This window comes from Amphiura filiformis, chromosome 6, assembly GCF_039555335.1.
Source record: "Amphiura filiformis chromosome 6, Afil_fr2py, whole genome shotgun sequence".
In the NCBI taxonomy this organism is placed as follows: Eukaryota; Metazoa; Echinodermata; class Ophiuroidea; order Amphilepidida; family Amphiuridae; genus Amphiura; species Amphiura filiformis.
Window position 1 is genome coordinate 65,091,696 of NC_092633.1, and position 17,360 is coordinate 65,109,055.

The 17,360-nt window shown below is 37.6% G+C and overlaps 1 long non-coding RNA gene across 1 annotated transcript; it reads left to right on the plus strand.

The window, feature by feature from the left end:
- The first annotated feature begins 3,238 nt into the window (after positions 1-3,238).
- LOC140154312 (uncharacterized) lies at positions 3,239-7,876 on the plus strand. Its single transcript, XR_011859304.1, has 3 exons — positions 3,239-3,743; positions 6,435-6,519; positions 7,377-7,876. It is a non-coding gene; the product is annotated as an uncharacterized lncRNA (long non-coding RNA).
- The last annotated feature ends 9,484 nt before the right edge of the window (positions 7,877-17,360 follow it).

The window sequence follows — 17,360 nt, forward strand, 5'->3', positions numbered from 1 at the left end:
ACCGGGGGGGGTTCCAAAAGGGCTTTATTGGGACGATCATGTGCGAGCGTGACATGCAAAATTTAGTATTTTACACTATTTGCACCCATGATCAGTTGCAATTTGGTGGAAAAGGGGCTCTTAGCCTCCTTGCCACTTTTCTTTTCCTTTGGCACCTTTTTTCTGTCATTTTTTGCCAGGAAAAAGTGTGTAAAATGTAGTGAAAATTCTCCAAAATGGGCTAAAAATAAATGAAAATGCAGAAATTTGGACAACAAAAAAAGCAGGTCAAGAAAATTCTCAAGAAAAAATATGTGGGGATGTGTGCCCCCATTCTACATGTTATAGAAGGGTGTAGGGGTGTGTGTCTGAATCCTGCTCCTTTTTCACATAGGTGTGGGGGTGTCTGCGCATGTGACGGATGACTTAAAAATAAAGCAAGCACACAAAGTAAACAGACATGTTCAAGATTCAAATAACTCAAGGGTTTAAAACACCCTCACTCTTTTAATTTATTTTATTCACATGTAGTATGGCATATAAGCAATGCTACAAACATATTGACACAATTGTATACAAAGATTATTAAATTGTTCTCACATGTATTCCACAACAATACATGTATGCTGTCTTAAACAACGGTGTTATAATAAGCACACAATTAGTTTCAAAACTAAAATTAGGTAGTCTTTTACTTAAAATTGAGTAAAGTGGATTTATGATCCATACAAAATCCTTTGCAAAGACAATCATTCTTGTAAGTACAATTAAGTTCATCAAATCATATAATTCAGTTTATAATTTTTTCTCGAAACAGAAAATAGTGGCTTTCGGACTTCATTTGCAGTTAACTTTGGCATGAGATAGGAAGCATGCAAATGAAGCTTGCAAAATGCAGAGTGCAAACTAACCCAATGAATTGACAATAATTAGTAACAAAATCAATCTTCCCTACTTCTAATTTCTAGAGGATTTAAGATATCATGGTTAATTAGCAGGATATTTAGAGATAATTTGTACAGAATTATTTGCTTTAAAATTAAGTGCTCCAAGATTAATCAATGAGTATAAATTTGATGATAAGGCGACGAAAAAAACCCTGTTTTATAAGTAGCCCAGATTTTGCGTTTTGAGATTTTTTTATACTTTTTTGCTATCATATAAAATCAGCCGTTTTGGGGCCAAAATTCATTGATTTTGACTGAAAATTTTCAAAAAAAGTTTGCAAAAAAATCATTTAATTCATGCCAAATTTTCAAGCTTTCAGTGATATTTTCAAACTACATTCCAGAAAAAAGAAGTTAAAAAACAAAAATCCCAACCAATCGACCCTACTTGAAAAGACCACCCGCCCATAAACAGGTGGGTTTTTTCTGTCGCCTAATAGCTCATATTTTTATTTTATAAAACTGTAGTAATATGAGTGTAATATACTCCTGCAAATGTCAACAATTGGCCAACCATAGCATGTATAGTGTAGTGTATATTGAGTGGCCTATCATAGCGTTGTCTGCTAATCTGTATTTGAACATGGTTTTCGTAATTGGACTGCCTTGCTCTACCACGTTCTTGCTAACAGAAAAGTTTTGCACTAGCCTACGCACCTGCCCTGTTTATTGCATCAAAAGAACAGTGTTACACAATGCGGCTTGTTAAGTGAGTGAACTGCCAATATTTCATTTAGGCCCCACTTCCATACTGTGTACATGATTTTAAGCAATAATGTGTGATTTGCATAAAGAATAGATTCCTATTTAAATGTTTGTTTTCACTGATCACATTATCCCCTTTTAATTTTGAGCCAAACAAATGAGATATAACGAAGAAAATTGCTATTTCATTCCAGCGCCTACAATGTGTGCACTACGCTCACCGATCGTAACATGTAATACTACACGGAGCATCGCGCTCGACGTGTGTACACATAAGCTGACATCCACGGGAGATGTTAGCAAGCAGTCGATTGATGAACTCTGAATAAACCGTGTCGACCCGGTTTTAATATAAAAAGTTAAATTTTACTGTTATTAAAGCACCTCAGGCTTACGTCTTTTACATGGTATTTTAGTACACCACTGGCATTATAATTATGCAAAAAGTAGCAAATCACACATTATGGCTCTAAATGGCAAAAAAAGTGCTGTACTTCTCTGATAATTTGTGCAGTTTTTCTCTTGAATCATTCATACTGCAATTTGCAGAGGTTATTGCTCTCAACATTCAACAAGATTAATTGTTAATTGAATACAAAATTTACATTGAATTTATAGAACATGTCATTGCTGATGTACATATCCAGGGAACATTTCATTGCTGTGGGTAAACCATGTAAAGTTCCAAGTATTCTTTCCTTATCATAACTTTATGATGTGTTTCTGTTATATATCTGTTGTTTACAGTGCATCTCTATTGTAGTACGCTATCTGTGTGAATGTGAATTGCAATGCATCCTAACTTTCAAAAGTTTTTGAAACTTTAAGAGCATTTTCATTTTGTGACACGATTCCATGAATATTCTGCAGAAAGAATTTGAACATTAAAGAGTGCAGAAAAAATAACCATATAAAGTGAAACACACAAGATTGCTAAAACAAGCATGTCTATTGCACAACATAAATTGTTTGCAATTATCAGCAAACATATTTAGCTACAAACAGTGTCCGAAATAAGGAAAATATGGAGGTTATCCCGAGGATAACTAAAGCATAAATTCTGCTTGTCCTCAATACCTTTTGGTTGTCCCCAAAATGTGTCATACTTTCGGAGGTAAAATATAGTGGTTGTCCAGGGGATAAGTACATAGCTCAATATGGTTGTCCCCAGTGATTTTTGGACAAGAGGACAAGAGGATAAGTGCTTATTTCGAACACTGGCTACAAACTAGTAAACAATCACCTAGAAAATATGAAACTCAAATAAAATATACACAAGTTATTACTTTAAATTAGATAATCTATATTTACATTACAGTTATGAATCTTTGAGATTATTTGGTATTTTTCACATTGGTGGAGACATTTGGGGAGTGGATGGGGTGGAAGGGTGGGTGGGGTAATTATCATTACCCACCTATATATTATAGGAAATCATGATCTGACCAAGAGCTGTAGGCATTCTTGTATTGTTTGTAAAATGTTTTGTCAAATAAAATACATATTTAAAATATTATGTGTTCATTTATCTTATTTTTGTCTCTTTCTGTTTGTTACAAGTAATCAGAAAATATTATAAAAAAATATTCAATAAAGATCGAATCATCGTATCGTGTCCCTGCTGGTTTGATTAATTATTAATATAGCGCCACCACTTTTCCCGATCGAACCTTTCATAAATCACTATATACTTGACATGATCAAGATGAAAGACGGCCGAATCTACTTAATATTCATATTGACATTTCGAGATGAATATTCATATTCACATTGCGGACCAATCAGAATACTTCGGTGTAACGCTTGATCTCTTAAATAGATGGGGTGAGCAACGAAGGCAGTTTTTATCTGACCAAAATGTCACACCGTCGCCAGGGCAGATTGGTCGCTAGGGCAGAATGACGTCGGAGCCTGGGCAGATAAAAATCTGTAAAAACTTTTAAGAAATTGTGGGCGGGGCGAAGGGTCGGCGGCGAAACACAAAGAGATTTGGCAGGCACACACATCGACGGATTTCAATTTCAGCGGAGTTTGTCAACAAAGATGAACCAAATGGCCGGGCCAAATGGATATATTTTATTGCTGCAGAATCGGGCACACGGCAGAAACAAGGTATTTAAAACATTATACTTGTTTTTTGAATCGAATGTTGATAAAAGCGAAATTAGAAACTGATTTTGCGGGTAAATTTTGAGGACATCGGATAGTTGTTACAATTTTTTTGTTTTTTTTGTTTTTTTAAACAGTCAAAAACTTCCGGGTCATGCCATGGTAAATTAATACGGATGTGCATTCCTGTCGCCTGATGTATGATCGAAATCATGATTGATCATTCCTTTGAGCATGTTGAGTACACAAACCTTTCCACTAGCCTTGTTGTCTGCAGTTGCCTGTGTCGTGAGCTGAAGCCGTGGCTGAATTCTGAGAGAAATGTGACTGTCTGATCGGCCTGACTGAGTCCCGCCCGGTCCCGGGCCAATGTTTAATTTTGTAAGCTAGCTTACATGTAATATGTAGATGCACTGGCATGTGCTTACGTTCATGTCGTGATGTTACATGTTAACATGGACGTTATTCATGTATTCATTTAATATGTTCATGAGCTTACACGTATTCCTGACATTGTCCTTGACCTTGCTGAGGTTAATTAATTAGGTTTCTGCCGGAAATTAGAACGAAATGGTCTGAGCAATCGGCAACAGCAATAGCCTTTTCCGCGGGATCCACCATCCAGTGGGTCCTGCCGTACTGCATGCCATGCGATAGACATTACGTCCTCGATTACGCGGTAGTTGCAACGCGTTGCGCACCTCTTCAGTCAAGCGTCAACGCGGTGATCTTAGTAGCAACAAGGTACCACAGAGGAGTAAGATAAAACAGAGCGCGTACCACCAGTCAAAGTCTCCGCCTCAACAATTAATGAGGGCTGATTGTTCCATGAAATGCGACAGGCGTGACTGCTACGCAATTACCGCGTATTTTCATGGTCTATTGCGTAATCGCGAAAGCACGCAACGCTCTATCGCGTATACGCAAAGGCACGCAGCGCTGGCGTGATTGTTAGACACAGCACGATCGAACAATCGGCCCTCATGAATATGCTAGAACTGGTAGCATACAATACACGGGGACTTTGACTGGTGGTACGCGCTCTGTTTTATCTTACTCCTCTGTGCAAGGTACTCATACCCACAAGATGGCGGCGTTGATGTCACAATGTCAATGACTACCTCTATTGATGACTACCTCTCTTTCGCGGTTGTGCCGCAAGCGTGCTGACAAATCGCCCCTGTGCGCGTGCGTGTACATTGCGTTTAACTTTACGCGCGCGATTCGATACTGCGGCAAGCATAGACCTATGAGTGCCCATACTTAACCATGGCAGTAGGTGAAGCCACGTATCCAAGCTGATTTTGGTCGGGTGGTCGGACGCGGAGAAATAAGCGTTCATGTCTGGAGAGAAAGACGCGCTTGTTTGCGTGATGTTGCGTCATATTGCTCGCGTCAAATGCAACATGTTCTGTAGACTCGAACGTAATATGCTTGCTTGCGTCCTTGTCAAAGTCACTGGTCTAGGTACTTGTTTGTCTGGGGCGGCGAGCAAAATAAGCACCTAGGTCACTACCGAACTTGGTGAACCAAATTATAGGCCTAACACTAACACTACCGAATGCAAAATTTTATTGATATGATATTCGGACTAGCGCAGTGTTTCTCAGATTCGGACTAGCGCAGTGTTTTTCAGCGCTGTAGTTTTCAGTTTCGGACTAGCGCCATGGTTTTCAGTTTCGGACTAGCGCCATGTTTTGTTTCTTGAGGGGGGTAATGCAAAATTTTTTGTTTTTTGTTGAACCAGGAGGGGGGATTTTTAAGTTTTAAATGGAGAAATGCGGAAAACAGGTACAGGCCATTAGTCCGACACGCCGCTAGTCCGACACTCCGCTAGTCCGGCACGCCACTAGTCCGACACGCCGCTAGTCCGAATCTGAAATGCACTGCACCAGTCCGACATGCCGCTAGTCCGAATCTAAAATACACTTTGCCAGTCCTGCACGCCGCTAGTCCGATAATGAAAACCACTGCGCTAGTCCAAAATTGAAAACTACTGCGCTAGTCCGAATCTGGAAAACACTCTTTCAGTCCGAGACTGCGCCGAATCGAATCTAAAAATCACTGCGCTAGTACGAAACTGAAAACGATTTTGAAAAGCACTGTGCTAGTCCGAATTTGAATTGGGGAAACACTGCGCTAGTCTGATATTCGGACTAGCGCAGTGTTTCTCAGATTCGGACTAGCGCAGTGTTTTTCAGCGCTGTAGTTTTCAGTTTCGGACTAGCGCCATGGTTTTCAGTTTCGGACTAGCGCCATGGTTTTCAGTTTCGGACTAGCGCAGTGTCGGACTGAAGAAGTGTTTCCAAATTTGGACTAGCGCAGTGTATTTCGGATTCGGTCTAGCGGTGTGTCGGAATGAAAACTGTGTTTTCAGATTCGGACTAGCGGCGTGTCGGACTGTTGCAGTGGTTTTCATTTTCAGACTAGCGCATGCTTTTTTTCGGACTAGCGCCGTGCTTTTCATTTTCGGACTGACGACCTCTAAGTATAGGGAATTTGTGTTGTCGGACTAGCGGTGTGTCGGACTGAGCGGTGCACCCTGGGAAAACAAGGGGTATCCGAAACTTTTGAGCAAATTTTCCTGTCAATATTTTTTCCAAAACACCCATTCTCCCCTGCTGTTATAACAATAGGTCCCTTAGTCATATTTTATATTAAATGCTTTTATGTTTGTGTGTGTTTGGTTTGCAGTTGACCTAGCTTATCAATGTGGAAATGGATTAATTATCTCTATGAAGAGTCTGTGAAGATACAATTGATCTGTTGCTGTAAATTGGTAAGTAGACTACAGTCAACATCAAAACTAAATACAGAAAACAAATTGTTGAAAATTGGGATAAATTGAATCCCACCCAGACCAAACAACTTCTCTCTTTGTTTTCTCTCTTTATTTCTTCCTTCTTTCCCTTTCCGTTGCCAAAAAAACCCTGAGGCGGTTAGGGTTAAGCAGTTTCATAGCCAAGTCAAGTATTATGGAAAATGTTCAGAGGATACGAATTGTACAATGTTCAATTCTTTCATTCAGTAAAAAAGAGTGGAACAACTTGCTTACATCCACCATTAATAAATGCTGCCATTTATACAGCGCCTTTCACATGTATCAAAGCGCTTTAAATTTATTCCGCTGTTGTTAGAATGTGTCAGCTGCCATACAATGCCTAAAGCATGCTCATACCTTTGGACGGCGCTAAATGGACAATATTCCTAACAGCTCCCATTTCACCCCTGGGTAGAGAAAGGCAAGTGAAGTAAAGCGCCTTGTTCAATACAATGGCACAACACGATGGCACTGCTGGGGCTCAAACTTGCAAAACTCTGATTATTGAGGTAGAACCTGTACTGCTGCGCCACCTTGCCCCGTTACTCATCAGACAACTTCAGCTTTCAAATCTGTTCTAGCTGAATGTTCTGACACAGTACCCTGACTCCAAAAATAGACCTCCCAATCATACCTCCAGTTTAAACTTCTACAGGTAGATATAGAATACAAGATCCAAGAAATTCATTGGTTGAAATTCATGTTGGTAGATTTCATCTATGCATTGCATGTATTGCTCATACATCAAATGGTTTTATAATTCAAGCTTTTAAATAATCATGTTCTTCTTCTTATTTTTTTGTTTTGTTTCACAGGGGCATGATGATTTGAAAAAGGGGCCTCAGGACATCAATCTACACTGTATCTCATGAATGATAGCTGCCATAAACAAATCTGCTTTTTGTCTAGAGCATACATTTTCTTGTTGGTCATTCAATCTACACATTTGGCAAACAATGTTAAAGTATAATGTAAAGTACCAGTATTCAGCAAAAATCAAGAGGTGAAATGAATTATCTTTGGTAATATATTAAAGTGACATTTTATCAGACTATATTTAAGAACTGGAGTGCTAAATTTGTGACTTCACATGAATGACACTGTATTGTGTTTTTTAAACTGTTGTGGAAGAGGTAGCCCAGTCAAAGGTAAATAAGGGCTTAACCTGAATAACCCACCACTAATTGCAACATAATTCATATAACCACCTAGTACAGACAGGCTGTGAGCTCGACTCCTATACTTCAGTGGCAAGCACTGCTTTCCAAGCAGGCCCTCATACAATGATCTAAGATGCTTGCTATTAGAGGGGTATCACGGTTTCTATGAATAGCACTCGCTTTCGCTATTTGAGGGGCATTGCGGTTTTGCAAATTGGGCGAGTTCTATTTATCATCCATTCTTTTCAGAAAAACATATTAAAGAATATATCAATAAATTTCACCAGAAGTCACTTAGTGGAACAGTGCTTAATTTTTGCATGAATCCAAAATGGCCACTTATGCATATGTGAGATTTCAAAGTTATTCTACTCTGGATAATATCCATACTCCTCTCATATAAGGATGCAGAATAAGTATAGTTTGACCTGTCTCCAACATACAGTTCTTGAGTTATAAGCAAAAAGGTGATAGGTCAAATTTTGGGATCCACAGGCAGCTACAGTTGAAAAATATTCTAATTTTAATGAAACTGGTTTCAAATTATTCCTTCAGCCCAGTGGCGGAGCCTGGGGGGAAATTCCCCCCATTCAGAACTCTTGCCCCTTGTTCCCCATTAAAACCCAAAATTAGGGAATTGTCTACTTTTAGGGGCAAATTTCAGCAAATTTGATGATTTTACCCCTACTGCATGTAGGGGTAAAACAACCACCTGAGATATGACAAACTTTTCTTTGTTTAAAATGTTTTTGCAAGCATAGCAATCCGAGTTTGTTTTTCTCACAATCATAGAATTTTTACATCTTTATTCCCTGTGGTACCCCAATTTTGACATTTGACCTTTTTCCCTATTACTCAAGAGCTGTATACTCAATCCCTATGACGAGGGAATAAATTGGTATCATTGGCTTTAACAAGATTTGACCAACTTTAAAATGTCACCCCTGTATAAGTGGCCATTTTTGATTTATGCCAATTTGGCAATGTTCCACTTGGATTTTCTGTAATTTTTGATATTTTTTGTGTGAGCTTTTAGGAGATGGGTGCATATGTAATAGATTCTGGTGCATTTAATGGTGGGTCATTTTTAATTAGACTGGGCTGGTAGGTGATAATTCTGAAACATGCATGGAATGGAACTAAAAGTGACCAACTGACTGCTATTTTAGAGTCTGAGTTAGAGCTTAGGTTACAGGTAAGGGTGACATTTAGGGTAAGGTTTATGGATTAAAACTAAGTTGCTGTATTTATTGACTAATAACCCTTCAGTTGATAGCACTTTACACTGCATGATCAGCAGTGTGTCTGCTATCTTCAGTAGATCAGCACTCTCCGTCATCCTAGGCTATTTAAGGCACTTAATTTAATGCCCATGTGACCCTGTCTACAAGCTGTAATGTCAGCACCCATCTGGCCACGGGGGCATTAAATTAAGTGCCTGCATTTAAATAGCCTAAGATGACTGTAATATCTAATATCTTCAGTAGATAGTATGACTGCATGATCAACAGTGTGTCTGCTATCTTCCGTAGATAACACCATACACTGTAATCGGTGGTATATCTGTTATCTTCAGTTGATAGCACTTCATACTGCATGATCAGCAGTGTGTCTGCTATCTTCAGTAGATAGCACCATACGGTACACTGTTATCTTCAGTTGATAGCACTTTACACTGCACGATCAGCAGTGTGTCTGTTATCTTCAGTAGATAGCACTATATGTAGTATACGGTATGTAATCAGTGGTATATCTGTTATCTTCAGTTGATAGTAGTTTACACTGCATGATCAGCAGTGTGCCTGTTATCTTCAGTAGATAACACCATACACTGTAATCAGTGGTATATACGTTATCTTCAGTTGATAGCACTTTACACGCATGCTGATCAGTGTGTCTGTTATCTTCAGTAGATAGCACTATACACTGTGTAATCATAGGTCAGTCTAAATATGAAATTACCCACTACTAAATGCAACAGAATCCATTTCACATGCGTCCATCTCCCAAAAGCTTTTGCAAAAACATCAAATGTCACAGGATATCCAAGTAGTTGTGCTTCTGTGAGATTTTGGTCCTCAATTATGCTCCAGGAACAGCTGCTCCAGGAACAGCTGCTCCAAGCATGAATAATCTGGAGTAATATTCTAAGTCCAACATGCTCCAGGAGCATGTTTTGAATGCACAATGCTCAAGGAGCATGTCCAACAATATATATATGCTCCTGGAGCAGTGTGCATTCAAAACATGCTCTTGGAGCATGTTAGACTTAGAATATTACTCCATTGGGCCAAAATCTCACAGGAGCGTGGAACAGTGCCTAATTTGCATGAATCAAAAATGGCTGTTTATGCAGGGGTAAAATTTCTGAGTTGGTCAAATTTCGTTAGAAACCATGTCAATGTATTCTTCTCGTCATAAGGATAATTTTAGGTTGACCTATCTCAGATGTACAGTTATGAGTGGAAAAGGTCAAATGTTAAAATTTGGATTCCACAGGGGGAACACACATTTAAAAATTCTCTGATTTTAATAAAAATGGTCTCAGATTGCTCTGCTTGCAAAAACAGTTAGAAAAAAAAGAAGTTTACCATATCTCGGTGCTTTGTTACCTTAGTAACATGGGCAAAAAGATCAAAATCAATTGAGCCCTGCATGTTGATATTGACCTATTTTGACCATTGACCTATTGATACCTATAGAACAAAACATCCAAAACAATGTATTGGATGAAAAAAGGAGCATTTTTCAATTGTGGACACCAGTGGACCTCAAAATTTGACCTGTTTTCCTATAACTCGGGACTCAACTGTATGTCGGAGACAGATCAAACTATACTTTTTCTGAAACCTTTTGATGAGAACAATACATTGATATCGGGTTTAACAAGATTTAACTAACTTCTAAATTCCAATTGTGTATCCAGAAGTCAAAATGTTGTGTATGTAATAAATAAAATAACTCCCAAAATTTACTTATGCTTGTTTGTATTTGGTAGTTTTTTTTGATAACTATGTATAGCCATGTAGGCCTATACCTATGTATAAGGCTGTATCAAAATGATTATTACCCAAGTTTCAAGTACAAGTATGTACAAGACTGCAACACAAAACTAGATGTACCGCGGTTCTCGGCTGTTGCGGTTTTCGACGCAAAGCGTCGACCGTGATGCCTCCACCAAAGGGAGTGATGTGGCATGTACTCACAAGTTGATACAAAGCTGGCTGACCCCAGATGACCCCAAAATGACCTTCCAAATATTTGGCTCTAAATGTTGAAAGTACCCACCAAGTTTCATGTACTTATGACAGTTTTTACTAATTTGACCTCAGATGACCCCTGGGTGACCCCAAAATGACCTCCCAAAAAGTTGGCTCTAAATGTTGACTGTACTCACGAAGTTTCATGCCCATATGATAGTTTTAACTAATTTGACCTCAAATGACCCCTGGTGACCCCAAAATGACCTCCCAAAAATTTGGCTCTAAATGTTGACTGTACCCACCAAGTTTCATGCCCATATGATAGTTTTTACTAATTTGACCTCAGTTGACCCCTGGTGACCTCAAAATGACCTTCCAAAAATTTGGCTCTAAATGTTGACAGTACCCACCAAGTTTCATGCCCATCCAACAGTTTTTACTAATTTGACCTCAGATGACCCCTGGATGACCTCAGATGACACCGAAATGACCTTCCAAAAATTTGGCTCTATATATTGACTGTACCCACCAAATTTCATGCCCATACGACAGTTTTTACTAATTTGACCTCAGATGACCCCTGGGTGACCCTGGATGACCCCAAAATGACCTTCTAAAAATTAGGCTCTAAATGTTGACTGTACCCACCAAGTTTCATTCCCATACGACAGTTTTTACTAATTTGACCTCGGGTGACCCCAAAATGACCTTCCAAAAATTAGGCTCTAAATATTGACTGTACCTACCAAGTTTCATGGCCATATGACAGTTTTTGCTAATTTGACCTCAAATGACCCCTGCATGACCTCAGGTGACCTTGACCCACTAACCAATACAAACTTGTTCTGCCTGGGTTCAAGATGCACCCACCCACCAAGTTTGAGGAACATGCGACCCTTAGTCTCCGAGAAAAGAGGTAAATAAGGAAAATGAGCCCCCTGACCTCAAATGACCTTTTACCTCAGTATATGACCTTGAACCTCGCCCCAAAAAAAAAAAGTAGCCAGAGTTTTTGACCATGACCCACCTATCCTGAAAATCTGAAGTCAATCCGCCCATCCATGCCCGAGATATGGCATCCGGACGGAAGCACGGACATTGCAAAAACAGTATGCCTCATGGTGGAGGCATAATAACCCAATTGTGGATCAATATATAAACTTTTGTCATTTCAAGAGAATTCTATTTTGCAAATATCACAAATATTTGTGTATCAATCATTTTGATACAGCCTGTTGTATAGCCTCCCAGATATAGTAGTTTTTTCCTGCCAGAAATTGTTTCTTGCTCATCCCAATTTAGCCCTCCCCATGGCACATAATTACTGTAAATGTGGACATTTTTACAGAACATTAATATTTGTGCTTTTCCCGCCCGCTTAACACATGCCACGTAAATAATAAATGCTCGAATAATTATGTTCATCCATGTATAGGACTGCGAGAAAACTCACAAATTAAAAAAAGCCGCTATCCCAAGGTATTTCAAAACTGGCAAAGCACAAACACAACATGAGCTTTAATAGATTGTGTGAAAATTCCCACATATGTCAAAGTTTATGTCACAGACCAGAAGTTTGTGGAATTTGGTAAATACGATAATAAATATCTGTTGTGCAACAAACTTAGATAAACAATTTTCTGGCCATGGGTAGCAGAATGGTCGACTGTAGATCCGTTGGATAACGCTTTTTCAATAGGAAATGAACTTTGCTGCTTGGATGATGTCACGATGAGGTCAGCATTTATTCCATATTGAAAAGCGTGTTCCAACAGATCTGCAGTCGACCAGCCTCAGCCTTGTAGTAATGGCTGGCAAAAGGAAATGGGGAAATGGTGCTTTATTGATACCCTTATGTACATGTATGATGAGGCAAAATAAATTCACACCACAAACCAGGTTATTGTTCAGGAAATTAATTCTTTATTTAATAAATATAAAGTTTGTCGTACACAAAATTATTGATCAGGATAGACTTCTTTAGAAAATATACAGTTTGTTGTACAAAAAATTAATCAGGATAGACTTTCCCAATAAATCAATCAATTTTAATCAAACAGCAATACTGTTTCAAAAAGGTGCCCGTTTTACCACTAAAAATTTTGATTAATCAATATCTGATCATGGAAGTAAGTACAGCTGCTTGGAAGTAGGTACTTCCATGATCTGATCAAATGAACAAGATACACCTTAGCTATATATCATTCAATCTGATCCACTCAAACCTATTGTTGCAATTTTATTGACACAAACTTTTTGTAAATTTGGGACCCCCTTATAAATCATAACCCCCTAGGTTAACAGACTCCATCACTAGTTCCTATTCTAGAAAAATATAGCCCTTTGTGCTAAATGACACATACCTAAATCCTAATCCTTTACTTAGTTCTAATGAAAGTCATATTTTAATATTTTGGTCAATTTTTGGCAATAAGGGCCAAAATAATGCATGTTTATGGCATTTTTCATAGGCTGTGACAATCAAGCCCAAAGACTTGTACTAAGACTAATTGCATTCTTTTTTTTAGAAAACAGATTTTCTGTTCTTTACCATAACCAAATAATCAACATTAACTTAAAATATTTTAATTATGAGCTCACTCTTAGTCTGTATTTTAAAAGATTTTGGATACTTAGACTCCACCATGTTTCAATTGGCAAAGATCTTGTCTTTAATTCAAAAAAATTAGTGTTGTATTTTTCTGGAATCTGGAGTAATTGGAACAGAATCCAATCCATTTCACACGCATCCATCCCCTAAAAGCTAGCTCACATAAAAAAATTAAAAAGTCTATGAAATTCCCAAGTAGTGCCTACTTTGCATAAATCCAGTATGGTCACTTGTGCAGTGGTGAAATAAACTAAAATTTAAAGGTTTTTTTGAGAGTTCTAGGTAAAAAGGTGGAAAGTCATATTGCACACATACGTGATAGACACGCATACACCCACCCCTACACAGACATGTCTGAAGTTTGTAACAAGAGCACCACTGGTGCTGTAGCTCATCTGTTATGGGTTATGGTCAGGAATACCATGCGTAGCTATGTATAGCCATGCATAGATATGTATCAGGGTTGTCACTACACTGGTCGGTGCCGGTCGGTAGTAACCAGCACTCAGGCTGACCAACCGGCACTCAAGGGAATATGAGGACTTGCCAATCGGCACTAAAGTAGAGAAATTGTACTTTTTACCCTAAAAAACAGCTGGAAAGTGACGCATGAGAGTATTTTGGACAAATATCATGGAAATTTAGCCGGCACTAAATTCAGTCTACGTGACAACCCTGATATGTATAGCCATGCATAGCTATGTATAGCCATGCATAGCTATGTATAGCCATGCATAGCTATGTATAGCCATGCATAGCTATGTATAGCCATGCATAGCTATGTATAGCCATGGATAGCTATGTATGGCCATGTATAGCCATGCATAGCTATGTATAGCCATATGTAACCATGTCACAGCCATGTATAGCCATATATAGCTATGTATAGCCATGTATAACTATGTATACAGGGCTACCAACTTTGAAAAAACACATTTCAGTATTCTCAAACCTCAAAATCACCCTAGTGCTGTGATCAAGCACAAATCAGCATTTTGAAAATATACTTGCGGTTCTCAAGATATTTATTTATTCAAGGCATTTATTTATTTGTACCTTTTGCTTGTCGAGTATCCTTTGATTTTAATTTGTTTAATACAGTTTTGTTTGTATATGGTCATTTTCACGGTAAAGGGTGTAACTTTGGATTTTTAACATTTTAATCCGTAGTGTTCTAATAAAGCCACAGAATTCCATGATTTTTTGGCCACATAAGTCATCTAGTTAGCAGCTACCTTGGGTAGCATAATCAGCTTTGGGAGTTACTGCGTTCAGTTTTAGCAGGCTTAAATGTTCTTAATATTGCCATTTTGAAAAACTATAAAAAACAGTAACATTTTTGTAAAACCCTGTGTTTTCTTCAGTTAGTTCATGGATAATTTTTCTTATCCTGAAAGTACAGTCATATGTTCAGTAAACACTGCCACATTAGATTTAATTGTGAACAGCCCTGTATTTTTGAGAACCGGACTTCGATATTTGTCGTTTCGGAGGCTTCATTTTCCGTTAACAATTGTTAACAAACTTTGTGGGTGTAGCTTTGGTTCATAATTCTTGGTTATTTCTTCACTTCTTCTTGATTCATAACAGTTGTTATCTTAACTTGAAATGGGTAACAAAAATTAGTCGATTTGCAAGCTTTTAAAATTTTTATAAAATCTTGACTTCAAAGAGCCGTTTTTCCGTTAACTTTTTTGAAGCCTCCGAAACAAACTGTTCAACAAGCTTGTGCAAATATAAATAAAAGAGCTCATCAAATCCATTTATCAAAATGTAGCAAAGTAGATCCTCAAGTCACATGTTTTTAAATCGTGGAGATATATATCACCGTTTGAAAATGGGACCCAATACAAACTTTCCGTTAACAATTGAAGCCTCCGAAACAAATGAAGCCTCCAAAACAACAATAAGATTAATTATCATCTATGCATATCTAAATTGGTGTGTTTCATACTGATATCTGCATTGTAATTATTACTTGATATGTGCAGAATGTCATAAATTAAAAAAAAATTTGACATTATGGTTAATGTTTGAAAAATATACTGATATCCAAAAAAGCCTGTTTCGGAGGCTTCACATGCAAAAAACACCATACTTAACAAATGGGTGAAAAAATTAACACGTGATAAATCTACAATATCTGCCGCATAGTATCATTGATTCAATATACACAAGAAAATAACAGCTTAGATGATCCCAACACTGTTGTTTTCAAAAAAACTACTTCTGCAATGTTTAACAATTGTTAACATGAAGCCTCGAAACAAAAAAAAATGACTTGCTGTGATAATTTAATTTTTGTCACAACTGAAATTCAATACTTAGAAGCAAAGCATGAAAATTGGTAATTGTGATATTTTTTACCTATTTTTTATGTCAACTTGTAGTGGTTAGCCAAATATTTTACTTTTATGATCATCTGTGTTGTTAACTGAAGCCTCCGAAACACAAATCGCTTGAATTGCCAATTCTAAAAATAAGTCCAATTTCTGTAAAACTTGGCTGGGAGGTTCCTTTCATCAAGTAGTATTTGTACATGAAGTTAGACATTCAAATTATTTTAGGAACCCAATTAAAACTTTAAAAATATGTTTAAGGTTTGGAAATTTCCATTGTAAATGACACTTGATGTTAAAAATTTTCAAAACTGCAATTACAAACATAGCAAAACATGGTATAAAATTTAACTTATATCTGTTGACTTACTTTGGAATGGGATTTCACATGTATTCCAGCTTTCATGTCATAATTTTCTGAGGTTATGTAAAATACATTTTTTCTTAGATTTTAACCAAAATGTTATGGAAATGTCAAATTTTTTATTAGAAATCAAAATGTTTAAGCCTTGAAACATTATTTTACTGGAATTTAAGTTGCTTCTATGCATGATTTCAGAAAACAGAAACATATTTAAGTGGTTTGAAATTTTGACCCAAAAAATCAAAAGTTACACCCTTTACCGTGAAAATGACCATATTTAATGTCTTGGATGCACCATCGGATAGATGAGTGCCACTGATGTAAAAGCAATTTCCAAATAAAAACTTGAAACTTAAAAACTACAACACTTTCCTGACTTCATATTTCAAACAAGTGCTCCCTTCAATCTTCAGAACAGGGAAAGGCCACTAGCCTAGTGTTTACCCCCAGCACTTCCCTGTTCAGACTTTCTGTTTGTCTGTTTTGTAATGTCAGAGAGGGGTTGTCATGGTCCCATATACTGATATACTAGGCCAGTGCCAGTCAGAAGGACATTTCACCTTGAGTAAATGTTTACATAACTAATTGGGTCAAGATGTGTGATATAAAGTGTAATTGAGTGAGATGTTTGTTCATAGTCAGGGTTGCCAATCAACAATTTGGTAGCCCAATTAGTTCTGATTTGGGAGAATTTGAGACACTATTTGCTCATGGCTCGTGCACATAAGTAAGGGCCTATAGACAGCACAAGCCCGATTGGTGCTAAAAGCAACACTGAAAAGCAGACATTGTAGCCGCACTGAAACAGTAAAGTTCAACATCTCTTTTACAAATTCAGCACGATCAAGGAGTTTGTACAGTGTTTGTAATATGAAAAGCACCACAGTCTGCATATGAGACTATTCCATGAAATTAGGTAAAACTTTTCAGTAAGAAAATGCTCCAAAAATGATACTTTCCGTCCGAATTTTTTAGCTAAATAAGTAACAATCATGAACCATCATGCAAAGATCGCCGCCTCAAATTACCAGATCCATTGCTCAAACGATGTAGCAAGAGAAAAAAAAAACATACAGAAAAATGGACCATGCCTAGAGTTCATTGTGCTAACACAATGAGCTA